At 40.1% G+C, this 14075-nt stretch overlaps 1 protein-coding gene across 1 annotated transcript in view; it reads right to left on the minus strand.

Moving 5' to 3' along the window:
• The window catches only part of LOC135484511 (unconventional myosin heavy chain 6-like), a 156636-nt gene that overhangs the window by 137162 nt on the left and 5399 nt on the right, over positions 1–14075 (minus strand). The gene's annotated exons all lie outside the window — the stretch shown is intronic.

Here is a 14075-nt window from a genome sequence, read left to right on the forward strand (position 1 = left end):
AACAAGGCATGCTTGTGTTCAATTCTCCAAGGACAACCATTACCAGGGTCTTTATTCTTGCAATATTCTTTTGGATTTAACGTTCTAATCGCGTCTTTGAGATTACCAAACATATCACAGACTAAACCCCCAAGGTCCCAAGAACTTCCTGTGCAGCGCCATAGTTTTCTTTTCCATCCAAACGAATGGCTCTGGTGCCAGATATTTCTAATGAATATCGCACCTCTCTTGAGATTTGAGCACAAAACAGCAAAGATTTATGCCAGATTGCCCAAGAGATTCATGAAACCCGCGAGGCAAAAAATGCTTGCTTTGCAGCCTGCGAGGACACATCTCCACTTGATACAAGGAATTGAGAACACTTCACTCTCAAAAGGGCAGCCAGTACTGACTTTTTACTGCTTGGTGAAGCATGGTTTCGAACCTGCCACTACTAAGAATTGGAAAAATAGTGTGATTTTACTATTTCCTGAAACAAATCCCCAACTTGTATCAGGTTTCCCATAAATCAACAGAACTGAGCCTCTGTCCAATCAGTTCTCACTGATTCGAGGAAATTGTCCATGGCTTTCTCTTCCGGAGATCCATCTCGGTGATGAAGTATGATACCTCAGAGTGAGAATAAGAAGGCAGGAGTTAGGGTAACATTCATGCCGACTAACTTGACTGAAAGGTCAGGGGTAAAACAGTGTCCCAGTATCTGAGTCAGGCGAAGCGACAGGCAACAGCAGAGAGAAACAACACAGAAACATCAAGGTGCTGTAAGCCTGTTCATTGATGCAGGTAAAGACTGAGCTCTGCTCTTGCAAATTTGCAACAACCATTTGACAGGCTCAAGACCAGGCCAAATAAGGCTGAAATACCCCAAATGAAAGTCCTAACAGCAACCAGCTAAACATAACATCATTGATAACTCCAGGCTGAGAAACAAACCTTTTCAAAGTGACTGTTGCAACATGTTACTCATCATAATGACAAGAACATCTTGCTGAAAAGGATGACTGCTAGGTTTAACACTAATGACAAATAAATGCAGCTGAGCAATGCTCAACATCCCTTTAGGGCTGTCAGAAATGTTTCCTTCATATGGCAAGTCACTTTATTGGTTAACAGGCTACTGCATGTTGTCATAATACTTATTCAAACACTGTGTGGTGATTTCCTGGTAATAAAGAAGATATGCCCATGACAAAAGAGTGGCATACAACTTTACATCACTGGTTCAGCAAGATGCAGCCCAGCAGCTGACATCCATCTCTTGGTGCATCATCTTTGATGTTCACCACTGTCAATGATAGGTCTTTAAGCAACAATGGATGTCAATCAGCTTATAGTCTCCAGGGCACCTCAATCTCTTGTGTCATATTTTCATTTTTCAATGCAATTTGCAATTCTGGATGGTGATTGTAGAGGAAAACTATCTAATTTCATTCTTCAGAAAGACAAGCGATGACATTTAAAAGGATGGATTACTAGAATCATGAGAGCACTAACAATGTCAATGACAGATAACTATCCATGCTAATGTCTGGATATGTAGGCTAATCCTTTAGTAAATAATCACATTTCCGCCATCAGATTTACAAGGCAGCATGAATAACACATGCAGTATCACATGCATTTATCAAGATTTTGAGCCTTGTTTCAGCAGTGATTCTTCTTTTCTTTTACTTCAGCATCAGCAAGGAGTTTGATACTTTTAAAAAACACTGTACAACAACAACAGACTATATTGTTTTGTTTGACAATCATTCTACAGTCCAGGAGCAACTGCTAGCCAATCGATACAAACCCAGTCAGTCTGGATTCAGGAGTCCAATATCCACACACAAATCATGTTCCACTGCCTCTGACAGCTCAAATATGTGACGCTTTTTCACCGGATCAATGGGAACAAGCTGGCAGCACCAGGCCAGAAAAACATAAAGTATGAACAAGCTCTATCATAAATAGATGAGGAAAGCAGTCATTCGAAACACCATGCACTTAAAAGTGATGAACTAAAAGACCAACAGTGCAGAGAGCATGTACATTTATTGAACCATCACACCTGCAAAATGGCCAAAAGTAATCTCACCCTCACTTGAGAGAAGTAGCTCTTCAGAGGACTTTATTGACTGCCATTTCCAATGCTTGCTCTGTCACTTTTCAAAGCACTGGTTACAAATGTCATCATCAATGTTCAAAGGCAATACAGATGTACATAAATCATGAACAGATGAATTTCCCAATAGTTTTCCACAGATGTGTTCTCTCATTCTCTTCGATTTTGTGCGTATGGTTCAACACCCCAGTCGAAGGACGAAAAAATCGAAAGTAAAGATCACAAGCAATAGGTCTGTGTTTGGACTCGAACCTGCTCTGTTGGAATTACGAGCCACCTTAACCAGAACACCATCGTGCTCCTCACTTGCTTGTTCCTGATGTCAAATCTGACATTGCCTGGACCCTTCAGTTCATGGTTAGGACCACCTACAAGCGACAGGAACATACCGATTGCTTCAAGCACGCTCCTACATGAACCAGAAATCAAACTAATGAGCCGTAAGAAGATTTATGTGTCTACAAACACTGGTGATTGATTCATCTAATAAAGAATACCTGGAGGCAAGAGTCACTGTTAATCTTGTTACCGACGAGCTGATCACAGATGACAGACAAGACCTCTCCGGTGACATTAGTAGGAAGACCTATCACAACGCAGCTACATCAAAGCTCTTTGTACCAACTGCACTGATAAACTGCTGACATGAGCATTATAAGTCATCTTGCATCATTGAGATAACATCTGAGCTCCTGATACAAGATCTGGAAAGGTTCTATTTGCGACAAGTACTCTATAGAAGATTTCACATTTCAGCAGGGACTTTGTGCCTCTTACTGTTGTACAATCCAGTCACTTCAATTAGTGGTCCAGTTCCGCTATGGGTACCTGGGCAAGGTTTCTAACTGACAAACTCTGGTGAATTAGGCAAAGTTTCTAACTGACCAACCGTGCTGATCTTGGACAAGGTTTCTTAAACTAACCAACCCTGCTGATCTTGGACAAGGTTTCTAACTGACCAACTCTGGTGAACTGGGCAAAATTTCTAATTGACCAATCCTGCTGATCTTGGACAAGGTTTCTAACTGACCAACCCTGCTGATCTTGGACAAGGTTTCTAACTGACCAACTCTGCTGATCTTGGACAAGGTTTCTAACTGACCAACCCTGCTGATCTTGGACAAGGTTTCTAACTGACCAACTCTGCTGATCTTGGACAAGGTTTCTAACTGACCAACCGTGCTGATCTTGGACAAGGTTTCTAACTGACCAACCCTGCTGATCTTGGACAAGGTTTTTAACTGACCAACCCTGCTGATCTTGGACAAGGTTTCTAACTGACCAACCCTGCTGATCTTGGACAAGGTTTCTAACTGACCAACCCTGCTGATCTTGGACAAGGTTTCTAACTGACCAACTCTGCTGATCTTGGACAAGGTTTCTAACTGACCAACCCTGCTGATCTTGGACAAGGTTTCTAACTGACAAACTCTGGTGAATTAGGCAAGGTTTCTAACTGACCAACCGTGCTGATCTTGGACAAGGTTTCTAACTAACCAACCCTGCTGATCTTGGACAAGGTTTCTAACTGACAAACTCTGGTGAATTAGGCAAACTTTCTAACTGACAAACCCTGCTGATCTTGGACAAGGTTTCTAACTAACCAACCCTGCTGATCTTGGACAAGGTTTCTAACTGACCAACTCTGGTGAACTGGGCAAAATTTCTAATTGACCAATCCTGCTGATCTTGGACAAGGTTTCTAACTGACCAACTCTGGTGAGCTTGGCAAAATTTCTAATTGACCAATCCTGCTTAACTGGGCGGAATTGACCAACAATTGAATTGGGAAGGGTTGTCATTCCAACATCCGAGATGAAACAAGAAGGGTTCTGACTGAGGATCCGTTCTAAATTGGGCAGGTTTGTGCCTCAAGAGCTAAGAGCCGTCGTCTGTTTGGAATGCGCAGATGAGAAAGAGAGAGATGAAGAGCATCTTCAATTATGATAATTTCATCCACTATTTTACTGACAGAGTTATCTCATTTCCTCTGCGTCTAAAATCCAGCCTGCCGAAATCATTGGGCCATCAATTCACCCCATCTATATTCCATGAGCCTCAAACTCCCCGCAGTTTCCACAACAAATGATGCATTCGTACCCAAGGGATCTTTCCTGATATTGTTATGAACTTCGCATGCCAGAGTTCAGATAACCCAAGTGGTAACACGTACCATCGGGTAATGAACAATTTATGATATTTTTTCTAACTGAGTTAATCAGGGGTTGTGCAAGTAGATCTCCTGGCTTTCGTGTTTTCATGGTTTTCTGTTAAACTCTGTGTCAACTGCTGCGTTATATGGATTAACCGCCTAGCATGACAAGTGCATTGTGTTGCTATATATCTATTGGGAAGTTTATGCCTTTGGTGTCTAATCTACATAAGAGCTTACAATTAAAAAATAAACTTGAGGGGATTAAAAAGTCTGATTGATAAGGTGTTCTGGACTTAGAGCTTTTCATGTGCCCACACAGTCATATCACAGCATAGATAAAGGTTATCAGTCTATCAAATGTGAAATGCATTGGAGTGATCTGACTTAACTTCTTATACAGTTCGAATTCACTGAGACAAATCGTCAATATCAAGTTGATTGTTAATAATTGCCATTTTAAACCAATGCTTTAGCACCTGAAGAAAACCTTTTATGTTAGTAAAGGTGAATGTCAAACAGAGCCTAAAATCACCCGTTTCTACAGGGATGACTTATTGGACTGTTTTGCCGCTGTGATAGAGTTTTAGTCACCGTCATGAATGGGTTGATGTGGTAACAGTACTGCTCACCAACAGCGGCTAATGCGCTATTGTTTGTCTCAGTGAACACCATGGTTTATCTCCCCATTTACCCATGCAGTCTCGAGTCGTATAGGAAGGCCGATTGATGCCATCTAATTGAATTGCCAAACTTGCTCCTGACCAGAATGAGAAATTCTACCATCTAGAGCTACCAATATAGCTTTTATGTGGACTGGTTTCTGATTACATCTTTCCAGACTGGGAAGGATGAGACTATTCTCCCCTTGCATTGACTTGGCATGTTGTTGCAGATTGAGTTACACACTCTTGGGCAATTGGTGCTTCAGGTGAAACATCAGAACATTGTGGATCAGAAAATATAATGAAAGCAATGCTACAATACATGTAAGATCCCAAACTGTTCATTCACCATTCTTGCCAGCTGAGAAAATGTATGCTAGTCTTTGCTGGGAAGGTTATCTAGTGCTCTACCATAAGGTCTTCAAGGGTGATATTGATGGCTACACTTGAAACCAGCCTGCAGAACTGATATTATGGTACCATCATGGTCCACAGGCAGACTTCCTTGCGGTGATTCGAGCTCTGAATAATATTTTCTCCCACATGATTGAGGGCTGAGTTAATGCCCATACTTTTATTGGATATATGGAAATCATTTCCATCTGTATAAGATGACTTGTAATAGAAACAGCTATCTTTTGTTATAAATCACCTGAAGTAGCACATTCATTATAGTATATCTGATGAGAGCAGTTGTTGTACTTTGAAAGGAACAAGGTAGGCCAGCTCAGCTGTTGCTCATATGACAAAGCCTGACTGGAAACTCACTAGAAACTCATCAGGGAATAGACAGATAATGGTGATGGACACAATAGATAAGGAGCATATGAGGACTAGTGGCTTGGATTCTGGCCAGCATCCAAGAGGTCCCTGGTTCGAGCCAAACAGTAGATGTGAGGTTCTGGGTAGGAATCTTGCCTTACTCCACCGAGGTGTATAATGGGAACTTGTCAGAAATGCTCAGGTTGCAGGGCTGAATGAGCCACTCATATGAACTTCACTGACAGGTTTCAGGATGGGCAGGGGCTTAAGTGTGAAGTCAGATGAAGACCTCTACCATTTGATATCAGACTATAAACCCGATGCAACATTCACTGTTACAAGGAGTCAGTGAAAACTTGATGTGATGATGTAACTTCAGGCCAACTTCCAATCAAGTTGCCTGAAGAATCCAACCTTAGATGATTCATATTACTCTCTGTCATCAAAGAGACCATCTAGCTACTTTCCCCACATGTTAACTGCCACAGCTCTCTCACAACACTTGTTAACGCATTCGACACCATTTCATTAGGATCAATATACGTCAACTTGCTGACAGGGAGAGTTTGAGCTGATGGAAAGATCTTGAATGGAGAAATCAGGTTTTGTATGAAAATACTGGAGCTGTCTTCCACCATGTACGCTGGAAATCATTGCAATTACTGCCTTACGGATCTGGGCTTCTGGAACAGTGTCAGACTGAACATCGATAAGGTTGGATACCATAGTCAATCAACATTTGACTCGAGATTAGTGGTGTGATTGCAAGAGGATGGATTAACACACTGCAATTGATATTGACTTGAAATGTGTGGTACAACTATGACCTGGGGAGGTAACAAAACAACAAGGAGCAATCCAACCAATGATATTGACAAAGCATCATCACAGTGCATCAACACGAGGAACAGCTAAGGTACAAAAGAATGGATCAGTATGCCAGTATTCCTCACAGCGCCACACTCAGATCAAGCAAGTGAGTGAAATATTCATGAAGGTTTTAAAATTTGGCACTCAGACAGCGAACTTCATTACTGACAAGAGACTGAGTGTCTGTTCAATTCATCTACCAACTTCAAAAGCTGAAGAAGTTATGATCAACGTTTTAACTTGAGGATGGGACTAATAAATGATATCACTGATATTTTAGCCACTGACAATTTCTAATTGGCCGATGTTTTAATTAACACCCTGTGGCATGAGTGAATGAAAGAACAATCAAATGTAACACGACCACTCATGGGACGAGGTTGAATGGTCACATGACCGGGGTGGTCGCGTTAGTGAAGTTGAAAATCCAGGGACAAAATGCATGATTAAGTTTTCCCACCAAAATTGTTGAAATTTTTCATAAGTTCAAAATTCTGAAAAATTTTCAAGGTCCAAACATTTTTGGGACTGATGATATCGCTTCGTTTTGAGGAAACCATTCAGGACCGGCGATTCTTGGTCGTTATAGCAGGATGGTTGCGTTACCGGGGTGGTCGCTTACCGAGGTTCCACTGTAAACAATATTGACAAACCACTATCACAATACAGCCACATGAGGAAGTCCTAGGAAACCAAAGGATGGATTGTATGCCAGAATTACTCACGCTCGTAAGGTGACTGAAATATTCATGAAGGTGTTACAATCCATGGTTTGACTTGAGGATATGACTACATGAATGATCTGCAGTGACGTTTTTGTGAACGACTTTTCATAATGGTTTTCCCAGAATATCAGAAGGTGCAGTGCTCCTCAATGATTCAACTGATGATATTTCTGTGACCAAATTAAACATACTGTCAGTGTACTGAACTAAAACCTGATGTTAGAGAGACCAGGCCAGAGACAAAAAGATGTTGGGACATCGTAAGTGATTTGCAGATCCCAGGCTACTTTACATACAGTAACCACGAATTATACGCGCACAACTTGGTGTCATCGGCACCATGATGATCATGATCATCATGATCATGATCATGACTTTATCCAATATCACAGGGGTCAGGAGGTCCATAGCTCCCTGATATACTTCAGCAATCATAGCAAATATAGTAGGAGCAGAGGAGATGAACGGCATTACCATCTCATCAATTTTAGATTTGATTCTTGGTAACAAGAACCTGTTTTTCAATCCTTTCTTTCTGGTTCTGAGACATCACAGAAGATGGTATGATTATTCCCAAACGACCCCCAACATATCATTCTGACTCAAGATAAACGTTTGATGCCAAGTCAAGATAAAATCCAAGGGTAATGATTGTTGGCATAGCAACGAACTGATCATTTTTTTAAATTATGATTTGCCAACATCAATGAAATATGATTTAACGACGTGACTGAAGTTCATTTTAAACCAGAGATAAATTTCATGAAATATGCTGTGGTTTAGTAGACCTGAACGCTTTTAGAGTAAATAGATTAAATCGGAATTGCATTCGCCACATGGTCATCAGATCATCAAGCTGATGTCAAATGGTATTGAATTAGTCATTTGTTTCGATGGGATGGATACAAAAAAGGAAGACAAATGAAAGAATGTATCATGGCCTGTTTTCATAAAACAGAACAGTGTCATTCCTTTTACTTCAAGGTTGACATCAGGCATTTCTGTAGTCAATGTACCCATCTATCAAGTCGATGATGACATGCAATCATTGCTTTACACAAAACAAGAACTTTTGCCTGCAGATTAGCAATTCTTTTGTTTCACATCCCTGTGACAAGATGTTCTTATTGCGAGCAACTTCAATAACCCTAGAGATTAGTGACTTCCGTAGCATTCCAGTTCAGCTAGGAAAGGACTTAGTCTCCACATGAGAGAAGTTTTTTGTAACCAATGGCTATATATGCTACTGCAAACCTGATACATTTCTCTCGACTTTCATGGATGAAAATTATGACCAAGACAAAGTAGAACATTAGGAAATATATGTCGGCACACATTAGCTGTTATATTGATTGCCAATAAGAACATTAAACTAAGTCTCCGGTTGTCTTGGTCCAGATTATAACCCTAGCTAAATATTGACAGAAAGGCTCATCTACACAATGTTATATTCAGGGCAGATAAGTACAAATACTTCTTGAGAGAATACAGAAAGTTCGAGCACATGGTAGAAGTGGTAGAACTCTCACAGTGTGCTTCACCTAGTTTTGGAGGACTTCAGAAGTTGAAGAATGGTAGAAAGGACCTAGTTCTCAATGGACTGAGAGAAAAAAGCAACTGGTCATCTAAGGCTTAGCATCTTTTGGTTACCACCCTCTTCTCTCCAATGGTCTTAAGGAACCACAATGTCCGAGACTAATCTCTCAAAACCAGATCAGTAACAAACAGTAATTATGTGTATCTGCAGGCAAGGCGAGAAGCTCATACATATTAGAGGAGCAGACTTTGTATAGGAGTTCAGAGGCGGTGACATGGACATTGGGGAATGGGGCGGCTAAGAACTGTGCTAGAGAAAACAACAACATAACGTCCCTTAGAATACGTAAGGAGTCTTTGGTCTTTGGATAGCTGGGAAAGAGGTGGAAAGTGTGGTTACACATCACCAAAGCAGAGCAGAGAAAAGATCTTGAGGCTGCCAAAACCATTGATCTATAGAAAAAGATATAGGTAATCAATGGCACAGATGAATTTCCAACTTCACAACAATGAGCTGTGACGTTCCTTCTTCTCATGGCGAGCCAGTTTCTTGCAAGAAGGCAACGCAACAGAGGACTGGAAGCCAACAGCTGTGGCTGTGTTTTAAAGCCACCAAATAAGCTGATCAGAGCCATTACGGACGGCGAGGAAGGATTATTCTGACAACATTGATTTTCTTTCTGGAACACAAGCATTATTTTCTCTGGCCAGTGTTAGTCACTGTGGCTCATACAGCAGGTCCATAATCAAAGACGCTCTCGGAGTCTGTGTTAGAAGCATACGGGGAAATTATAGAGGGGTTGCTGGTCTAAATAGGTGGGTTTGAAATTTGGTGTTGACAGAGTGATTGTGACCTTCTGCACACCACTTTACTTCAATTGCCTCATCCTTAGTTGAGACTAACACATATGTTTTAGCCTTCAAAATTAACCAGAATACGGCAGAGAACAACCTGCAATCGGGAAGGCCAATAAAACTTGACAATTTTATAAGCCGTGGCAGGATTAAAAATCAATGTTGTCTACGCCAGCATAATGGTAATTAGCTACCACTGGGACACAGGTGATTTATAATTAATAACAGCTCTTGGATTAATCAGCAATTGCTTGATACAGCCATCGTTAGTGGGACTCGCTAGCTATATAGCAAACTCAATAATAGGCCAGTGATACGTTTTTCTGATGAACACTCTTGGCGTTAATGCTTCCCTTGCCGAGTCACTACACTAAAAGCATTACCTGGAGATTTCTCGCAAATTTTATTACCAAATTACTAACTTGCTCTACCAACGTTAATCCACATCAACTGTATCAAATTAAGGATGCCACAAAAGGCTAAAAGATGTCTCCAAAAACTGAAGTCAATTTCAAAGGTTTTTCTAGCAATTCATGTAAACCTCTTCTGCAACACCAAGGGATGAAACCAATGATCTTATTCTCCCAGCAGTTGCAGATAATGAAGATGAATACCAAATAAAATCTGCTCATCATTTCTCTCCGGGAGCAAAGAAGATTACTTCTCCACTGACACTCGCTGTTAATTGTCTGTTTCCTGCCAATACAAGAATGCATTGCTGGGGCTTTTACGTTGCTGATGACAAGCTTCTTTGTCGGTTTTTTTGTCATTGTCTCTTGTGTCTCTGTTACAGTCATTTCAACTGGGAAATTAACCTACCGATTTATCACATTTCCCTTCCAACGACAGCTTGTTCTTTTGTATCATGAAGAATACAAGACAATGCTCTATACTGCCATTCAGTTTTTAGCTCCAGCAAGAAATAGATGACATCAAACATACAACAAACATATTCTTTCACTTTGGTGGAAATGATTTTCGTACCATTAGAAGAAAGCCCAAGTTCTAAAAGATGACAGGAAAGAATCAAATGTGAACTCATTACTTTCAAATCTCAAGACCAAAGTTGCAATGCTTTATATCAAAATAAACCTTTGACAAGCAGTCTTCGATGGAAGACTGGGGCCTACTTCATAGCAGACAACTTCAATGAGGATTTTGCATTTCTGACCTCCATCCCATTCAAATAATGTCTCCACAAGCACTGAGCATGGACATCCATCACTCTCAGAATTGGAACTGATCTCCCCTCAAACATGGGAGTAACTGAGGTTACAGCTTCATTTTCAATATGTTCAAGCAATTATTCCTTGCCAAAGATACTGATCTGACTCACAGCCAGGACTAGCCCCATGGGACAGCAATTACAATATGGTTATGTACAGTGTCCTAGCATGGATGCTGCTACTGAAGAAGATGGGGAATGAAGCCAGGAGATCACCATCAATTCACGATCCGCGGGATCAACGTGTCAATATTTTTCCAATTCAAATTGATATCTCTGAGTGGGGTTACTTTGGTTATTGAGTTCATTAAGAGAAAACAAATGATTCAGCAGGCTCTGTAGATCTTGATTGAAATATGATATCATAGGTAGTGGTAGGAGGGGTCAAGGGATGCCAATATTTCAAATTATCTTGAACAAAAAACTGGTAACAACCTTTATCTGTTGGCTAACTGGCATACTTGATCTACGAATCGATACCTGAAAAACTTGTTCATACTAAAAGCAGCATTGTGTTGTTACTATTTCATGCACTAATGGCTACATGGTATTGACTATCTGTCAAAACTTTTAGCAAACTTTTCAAGGTACATTAAAACCTGCTGTCAAAGGGTTGGATATCATTGCATAACCAAAAGATTTTATCAAATTGTGATATCATTACTGTATTTTTCAAATTGATATCAATATTTGGGATTATCTCATGTATATACTGGAATAGGCCAACAGTCACCTACACATCTTTAAAATTAGAATGATGTATACTGGATATATTTGCACTATCACAAGCTTAGTCCAATCCCAATCTGTTCAAAATGTATGCATGATGTGCATGGTGTTCTATTATGAAATAACTGATAAAACTGTCATTATAAAAATTTTGTTTAACTATTTTGCAGTAATATGCAGCCATTATGCAAACTAAAATTAGGCGAATGCTGAGAATTATAAGAGCTCTTATTTCGCTTTTGAAGAGGGAATGTGTAACTATCATCATATTTCTATAATACCAACTGTTGCTTTTCCAGTGAAACCACTCCTTCAGGTTTTACTGAACCAGCTTTGAATTTCGCAATATGGCTGAGATGACTGAAAGGCTGTCACCAATTAACACCGCGCGTAAAGTCGTTAAGAAAATAATAGGAATTATTCATGACCTGATCTTAGGACATGAGCCGATCGAGGCGTAATCGACTGAATGAGTGATCCACATCCAAGCAGGAAATTGAATCACTTGTGATTGATTGCTGAGCGGAGTTCATGAAAAACGCATTGAAACCTAATGAAATGTACACTTGATAGCGTGGGGTGCTACTGGTTTCTGGCCGAAGTTGGATCATTCATCGATCTAGTTTGGCTCCAGAATGCAGAACAAACATAACTTTCAAGCCCCAAACATTCTTTAAGTATCTTTAAAAAGCTCTTGATCCAATTGATCTACAGTGTCTATATGTTCAGACTTTCACAAAATTCTCCTTGACCGACTTGGCACCCAAAACCATTCAATACAAAATGAAAATCATTAAAATTGATTTACAATGTTTACCAAGAATATAATAAAGATGTTTACCATTCTTTGTACATGTGTTTTCTCTTGTCTTTCTCCAAGGTTAGTATTTCCAAGCAAACAGAAAGATAAGTAAGTTATCTAAGTTATCTGGGGCAGGTACGAGTCGATGCCTGACATTATTCTTAGGCCTTTTCAGTCATAAACTACCTTTCTCAGTAACAAAAGCTTCACATGGCACCACTGCTGGAGGAGGAGACTATTGTCCTGAAAAAACGATTAATGTCTGTTGAAAGCCAATTCTAAGGTCAAAGGAGGTGTTGTACCCCCTTTCCCCTCCCGACCCAAAAGCTAGGATCAGGCCTGATTTGGTCATGTTGGTAGCAGTACCCCCCAAAACCGAATCAACATGATCAAGGCCAAATTCTTTCTCACCTAACTCAAAATACTTCAACAAAACTCTAGATTGCACTATGGTAGAACTTTACCAAAACTGGTACAGACTCTTGAGAAATAACAGCATATCTTTTAGCTGGGTGTTTCAGTTTTAAATATCAGCCAGACTCTTGAGAAATGACGGTGTGCCTTTTTGTGAAATTCTTCGCCACATGATTCTATTGATTTTTTCCTCATTGGAATTACTTGGAGATTTATGAAGGCAGATCAATACTTAGACGGTGCAGCGAGACGCCAAAGAATGCACCACAAGGTCTTAAAAATGGATATTTTCCAATGTTGTTGATGTTGTTGAAGAATTTTTATTTTGTTCCATTAGGATGGACTTCACAGATGTTTTTGAGTAAATCAAGCCATCAATGAATGTTACCTACAGAATGCATTAGCATACATTCCTCATACTGTCATTTAATCCACTGATATTTCAAAGTCCAATCAATCTCAGATATCAATAGGCCTAGCTAGAGGGTTCATGCCCATTTCGCCTTGTCTTTTTTCGCCTTTTCCCATTTTGCCTTAAAAAAATATACATTTCGCCTTCTCCATTTTCGCCTTTTCCTATTTTGCCTCTTCCCAATCCGCCTTATTCTATCTCGCCTTTGTCTTTTTTCGCCTTTTCATTTTTCGCCTTATGCTATTTTGCCTCTGTTTTATCTTGCCTTATCACAAGTTGCCTTATCCATTCTTGCCTTCGTCTCAGTTTGCCATTGTCTTAATCTGCCTTCTCCTATTTCACCTTGTCCTAATTTACCTTTGTCCTTATTCGCCTTCATCCTATCTCGCCTTTACCCGCCCCGCCTTTGTATTATTTCGCCTTCTTCCCATTTCGCCTTCTTCCTACTTTGCAACAAACTTGGTGTCTTTACCAAGGTTTGTTGAGTCAATCTTTCATATGAAAGTGTCTTCAACAGTGTTGAAGGGCTTCTAGGGTCCATTCGGGGGTACCCCCAACCAAAACCCGGTGGACATTGCCAAAATTACAAGTGTAGATAACTTCTCAGCCATTATAGTCATATTACATTACATACCATATTACAAAAGACTTTTGTCTCTTTTACCCATGTTTGTGGGGCCAATCTTCCATATAAGAGTGTTTCCACGAATTATGTTTTGGTACCCTACCCAAGGCTGTTGTTTAATTACCAATATTTTCAAATCTTCATAACTTCTGAACCATCTACATGTAAGCTTACATGTATCTCCAAAACCAACTTAGTA

This window comes from Lineus longissimus, chromosome 3 (assembly GCF_910592395.1).
Source record: "Lineus longissimus chromosome 3, tnLinLong1.2, whole genome shotgun sequence".
Lineage (NCBI taxonomy): Eukaryota > Metazoa > Nemertea > Pilidiophora > Heteronemertea > Lineidae > Lineus > Lineus longissimus.